This window comes from Rhinolophus sinicus, unplaced genomic scaffold, assembly GCF_036562045.2.
Source record: "Rhinolophus sinicus isolate RSC01 unplaced genomic scaffold, ASM3656204v1 Contig303, whole genome shotgun sequence".
NCBI classification, from domain to species: domain Eukaryota; kingdom Metazoa; phylum Chordata; class Mammalia; order Chiroptera; family Rhinolophidae; genus Rhinolophus; species Rhinolophus sinicus.
The window spans coordinates 1-6,177 of record NW_027424102.1 but is presented as its reverse complement, the minus strand read 5'-3'; the positions used below and the strand labels follow the sequence as shown (position 1 = coordinate 6,177).

Sequence of the window (6,177 nt, the reverse complement as noted above, 5' to 3'; positions counted from 1 at the left end):
TTGATAAATTTGATGTGAATCACATCACAGATGCCAAAGTAACTATCAATAATGCCAAATTTTCAAGTGAAGAATACTGAGTTCGTGGATATTAGCAAGTTTTAATTGTGGACTTTGATGCTTGGGTGCATGCAGAAACACCAAATTTTAGAATGTGACCATTTTATTTTTTGCCTAACTTTGATGGATTATTATTATTATTATTAGAGATTATTATCTATACTGATGAACCGTAGCTCCTATGGTTACTTGGAAAATGGCTTTACAACATGCCAGAGATAATTTTTGTTAAATGTTTGGTACCACCCAGAATTCCTGTTGTTTACATATGCAAATCAGTGTTTCCCAACTTTTCTACATTGTGGCACACAGAGAATATTTGCAAGGTGTAATAAACGGGTTAAATTGAAAGCTGATGATGGCCAGAGACTTCTCCAGGCCCAGCTGCTCAGACAGGTGAGGGGAGCAATCATCTCCCCGAGGATCACCAATTGGGAAGCTCTGACACAGTTTATAGAATTGTCTATTGGTAAGGAATCTTGGGAACCAAAACAGGTTAACTTTAACAAGCTCTATTAACATGTAGAAGATACAATTTTCAGATTTAACTTCTAAGAGTTTACAATAATTTTCTCTTTAAATAACATTCAGTTTTTTCAATTATATGCTATTGTACCGAGCTGCTACTACAGAGGATCATTAGATGGTCTAAAAAGTATTAATACTGTAAGATGAAGTATGTGATCATTAAGTGCCTTCTATGATCACTTTCCTGTTTTTATGATCATGACATGCAAATACTTACATACTGATTATATCTTCAACTAACACTGTTTTCTTTGAAAGAAAAAACAGGAAAGTGATCATATAAGGTGATTTTAAAATTGAAGGACACCTAAGCATCATTTGTGTTTTCAAAATCTGTTATATAAAACAGCAAGGAATGAAATAATTAGAATGTAATATTTTCATCAAAATTAATAGTAGTTAAAGCACATACCAGTATGATTGTAGACAACATCAGTAATACAAAGAACACTCCATTCCTTTTTCAGTTTTTCCACTAGCTGCCCAACATCCTTCCAGGTACACTGTTTATTAGGTCTGGAAAAGTCAGGATTTAATTCTAACTGATTAGCAAGGGAGTAGCATGATCTAGACTCTCCAAGAGTCTGCAATGGGGTAAAATGAATCATGTTGTAGCCTGCAAGGCAAGAAAATAAATAAAGGCCTCTGTAAAACAAACAAACAAAAAAACAACACCTAAAACTAAGCAAAATATAATTTCCTTAAATAATTCTAAATAGCAAGGCAACCACACTACTAGAAAAGGAGTCAAAGGCTTGGGTTCAAATCCAAACTGTACCACAAGTGACTTCAAGTAAGTCTACTTAAATCTTTTAGGACATCAATATCCTCATACACAAGACAGAGATCATGAGATAATGTATTTGAAAAAATCACACAGCGCCTTGTTACTATTGGGGGTTCAATTTACATGTAGAAAATATATCCTATGCGAGTATATCAATATGTCTTTCTTCTACTTTTAATGTTGCACAGTACTTGTATTCTGTTGTAAAGTCAGTGAACTTCTCATTTCTTTCTTCATACTATATTCAGTTTGAAAGTAGAATATTAGTATTACCCTTTATTGAACAGTAAACTATAACTTAAGTTGCATTTTACTCTTGGTACGTATGACAGCCATCTATACATGCCTTCCACATGGAGGAGTGTTTATTAGTGTGTTGAATTAAAATTATGTATAATGATAATGCATTTTCCAATACATTTTAATAGCTTACTACTAATTCTTATATATCAAAGTAGTCTTAGAAATTATAATGATCACATTTTATCACAGAGTTCCTTAATTTATTAAATTCAACTATATAATTTATCATTTTTACAGGTTAAAAATGGTCAAGTATCAACAATTTCAAATGGTTCCATCTATGTATATTACTAAATATACTAAGAAGCAAAATTGAAAGGCGAACACAAAGCCTTCGAAATCTGTATCACAGACAATAACATTTATTTTTTAAAAGAAGAAAAGAAAGAAAGCTGACATTACCTGATTCTTTTGCAACCCTAAGTCTGCTTTCCCATTCATCAAAGGGTCCTAAACACTTAGCTAAAAATGTCTGTTGAGTAACACAGTCCAAGGGTAACACATGATTATCAGCACCAACATGTAAAATAGGGTCCACGACTATATAACCCCCGCCACTTTTCTCATTTCTAAGGAAAAAAAACACAAAACAGAAACTTCTCAATTAATGATAGGAAAAAAAAAATTCTCATCTGCTAGTATGAATCTCTAACTGGAAGTGAATTGGTCCATTTAAAAATATATTTTAAAACACATAAAATCATTTAAAGAGTTGTAACAAAACTAAATGGAAAAGCCAAATTTTATTCTTTTCTAATCTCTACATAATAATGTAATACAATACATATAATATATAATAATTTTGCTTTAAGGAATAAACAAGTGTACTAAAATCTGCCAATAATAACAAGGGCACTCAGGTAAAAAGTATCCTACAATCTGGTTGCATGAAAAGACTAGAGTATTTAAGCTTTTACTTAAAACAATAACAACAAAACTTTGAATCTGCAATGAGCCTTACAATCACTTTCTAGAAACTGAAGAACCATATTCGATTTATGCGTCTCAAGAAACTCCTGTAAAAATTGCACTATATGGTTCATATAATGACTTTTTATAAGTTAGATAAGTTCAAATTATAGAATAAACTTTTGTTTTACATACAGAACACATCACTTACCCTTGAAGGAAGTAATACTGAAATGATCCAGCTTGTTGAAGATTAAGTTTACAGTATTTATCAGAATCATCTTCTCTTTCTGACGGATTTTCCCATTCCAGGGAACGAAATTTTTCTCGATTAAATGTTTCTCCAGGAAATGGGTAATTTGTATGTACAGTAACTGCCTTTCCCTGTAAAGTTGGGCCTAATCGGAACTGTAGTTCAAACCCTAAACAAAAAGACCATTTTTATAAACTCATTGTAGGATTTAAATTACCAAATTAAAAAACAGATGTTTTGGATAAAGAAGTGGCATATATAAACAAAGGAATACTACTCAACCATAAAAAGTGAAATATTGTCATTTGCAACAATGAATGGCTCTTCAGAGTATCATGCTAAGTGAAATAAGTCAGTCAGAAAAGGATAAGAACCATATGATTTCACCCATATGTGGGATATAAAAAAGCAACAAACAAACAAACAAACAAAATAAACAAACTCATAGATACAGACAAGAGAATGGTGGTTATCCGAGGGAAAGGGGAGTACGGAGAGGACGAAGAGGGTAAAGGGGGTCAAACATACGATGACAGAAGGAGACTAAATGTGGGTGATATGCACACAATGGAGTCTATAGATGTTGTATTATAAAGTTGTACACCTGAAACTTATGTTATTAACCAATGTTACCCCAATACATTTAATTAAAATAAAAAATAGATGTTTTATTTAAAGTATTACAAAAACTCTGTTTTTATATTATATGTTTTATATTATAATATGTTTTATATTACAAAAACTCTCAACTGTGTTTAAAATATTCCAAATATGTAATGCTGTTTTTGGTTACTTTGCATTCCAATTTAGCTGAATTTTATATTTTAATATATAGTATACATCACAGAACTGCCTGTTTTGTACTATCCTTCTCCTGGAAGCTGATTCCTATTCCCATGGCTCCTTTGGGATATGCCAGTTCTTAAATGACCCACTTCCTATGATCCGCACAACCCCTTCCAATCCCCCACCCCACCCCTGAACTGACTGCCCAGCAGTAAGGATCTAACCAGAGACCTTTGCTAGTATTTTTCAAACTGCAACAGAGATAGTGAGTTTCTCTGTGGTGTCAGAGTATGTGATAGTATGTAAAAGCTGGGAGATATCCTGGGACAACTACCTCATCTCATGGAGAAAGCCAGCCGTCCCTCAGGGAAGTCAACCTTTAGAAAGGCAGAATTCGGATTTCTAACAGGAGTTCTAGAGGCATTTGAGTCCCTGACACCTGTCGTTCCTGATATCTCCTCAAATCCAGAGGTGTGGTAATAAAGGCTTAATAAGTGGCTGTACAGGCTGTGGGTGGGGCGGGTGTGATGAGGAGCTCTTATCTGCAGTGTCTGCTGACTTCCTGGCGTAAACAATCTCACCACTGGACAATCTCAAGCTACCAACTTGACATCACTGCCCATGGAATCGGGAACATGCACAATCAACTCTTGTGAGCCACACCGTGACTCCAGCATACTACTGCCTATATCCCTACTCTTCACGGTTTAGTTATTTAAGCCTTTCTTGGAATTCTGAGAGCCAGTCATTCCCACTTTTGCACAAGCCAAGCTAGTTTTATCAAAATGTATCTGAGACTTCTATATTACATTACCTCTATGGCAAAATACAGTATTTTGCCATAGAGTAAATAACCTATTATAGTTATAACTATACTGTAAAAACAAAATTTTCATTGGTTCAAAACAGACTACAAACCTTGATTCTAGTTTTAGAATATGAAAATTCTGATTACGGTAAAGTGTATTAGAAATATAAAGCATATACATTTTAAACCTGAATAGAACATTTCAATTAATGATGGGCAATAATAACTGATGAAGGCAGGAAAATTTACTTCTGTTGCTTGTAATATTGAAGCTTAAAGAACTTTTTGAGAAGAGGCATGCTAATATTTATACTTTTAACGCTCAATTTACTAAACACCCAACAAATAAAAAGTATGTACTGAGCGCGTGCCATGTAACAGGGAACAGAACAGATAATGCTCTCTGTCCTTGTGGAGCTTGAGTCCTAAAAGGGAAGGCAGCCATTAAACAATGAACATGAGAAATAAGAAAAAATAGTATGTCAGGAAGGGATAAATGCTAAAAGAAAAAACACATCAGAGCAGCTTAAGGAAAACAGGGGAGAAGGGGAGATGGTGAGGAGGTGGTAGCAATTTTAAGTACGATGATTACTGAGAAATTAAAATAGGATGATTACTTGAGACAAGTGAGGGAGTTAGCCACCTGGCTATCCATGGCCATCCAGGGGAAGTGCTGACCAGGCAAAGGAAGCAGAGAGCACAAGAGTACTAGGGTAGAAGCATGCACAGTGGTTCCCGAAATAACGAGAAGCTCAGTATGCCAGGATTGAAAGGAGCAGCAGGATATGAGGAAAGAAAGGTAATGGGGAGCCAGAACATGCAGAATCTTGAAGGCCATTGTAAGTATTTTGGCTTCTCTGATGAAATGAGGAGCCACTGAACAGTTCTGAGCAGAGGAGTGACATGACCTAACTTGTGCATGAAAAATATCACTCTGAAGACGTGTGCTTCTGGCCATAATGGAATGACTGATACTGGACTTGCCCTCTGGTGAAAAACTAGAAGGAATATATAAGACAACTGTTTTCAGAAATAGGCAGTGAAGGACTGTGATGCCTGAGAGAAGGGTGAACTCTCTAGCTTTCAGACTGGAAGTCTTCCTTGGCTGTGACACAGGGAGCAGGAACAGCAGTCTCACAGATTTGAGGAAGCAGAGGTTAGAGTTTGAGGAGGGTGAAGAGACGGCAATTTTCAGGGAAGAGTATTGCAGAAAAGGGAGCCATACAAAGGAAGAGCTCCAGAAAGTTTACGTAGGCTCATCTTGAGTCTGCCTGAATACTAAGCTAGCTGTACATGAGAAGGGTTCAGCTCCTTGAGACTGGATAAAGAGTAAGTACTAGGAGCTGTAAATTGAACAATTCGCAGAGCTCACTGAGGCGTAGGAGACATTACAATTTTTAAGCAGCCAGAGTAAAGAGACCTTGTTGAATACTTGTATTCAAAAGAGCCACTCCTTGGGCAGCCAGGTGGCTCAGTTGGTTAGAGCTCAAGCTCTCAACAACAAAGCTGCTGGTTCAATTCTCGCATGGGATGGTGGGCTGCACCCCCTGCATCTAAAGATTGAAAATGGCAACTGGCCTTGGAGCTGAGGTGGGTCCTCCACGACTAGATTGAAGGATAACAACTTGGAACTGATGGGCCCTGGAGAAACATACTGTTCCTTAATATCCGCCACCCTCCGCCAAAAAAAAGTTAAAAAAAAAAAAAAAAAGCAAAAACGAAAGAGCCATGCTTTAAGTAGTA

At 35.9% G+C, this 6,177-nt stretch overlaps 1 long non-coding RNA gene across 1 annotated transcript; it reads right to left on the bottom strand.

The window, feature by feature from the left end:
- Nucleotides 1-1,006: 1,006 nt before the first annotated feature.
- LOC141569946 (uncharacterized) lies at nt 1,007-3,978 on the bottom strand. The gene is made up of 4 exons (XR_012493674.1): nt 3,961-3,978; nt 2,799-3,009; nt 2,081-2,247; nt 1,007-1,204 (listed from the first exon to the last, which is right to left on the bottom strand). It is a non-coding gene; the product is annotated as an uncharacterized LOC141569946 (long non-coding RNA).
- Between the last annotated feature and the right edge of the window lie 2,199 nt (nt 3,979-6,177).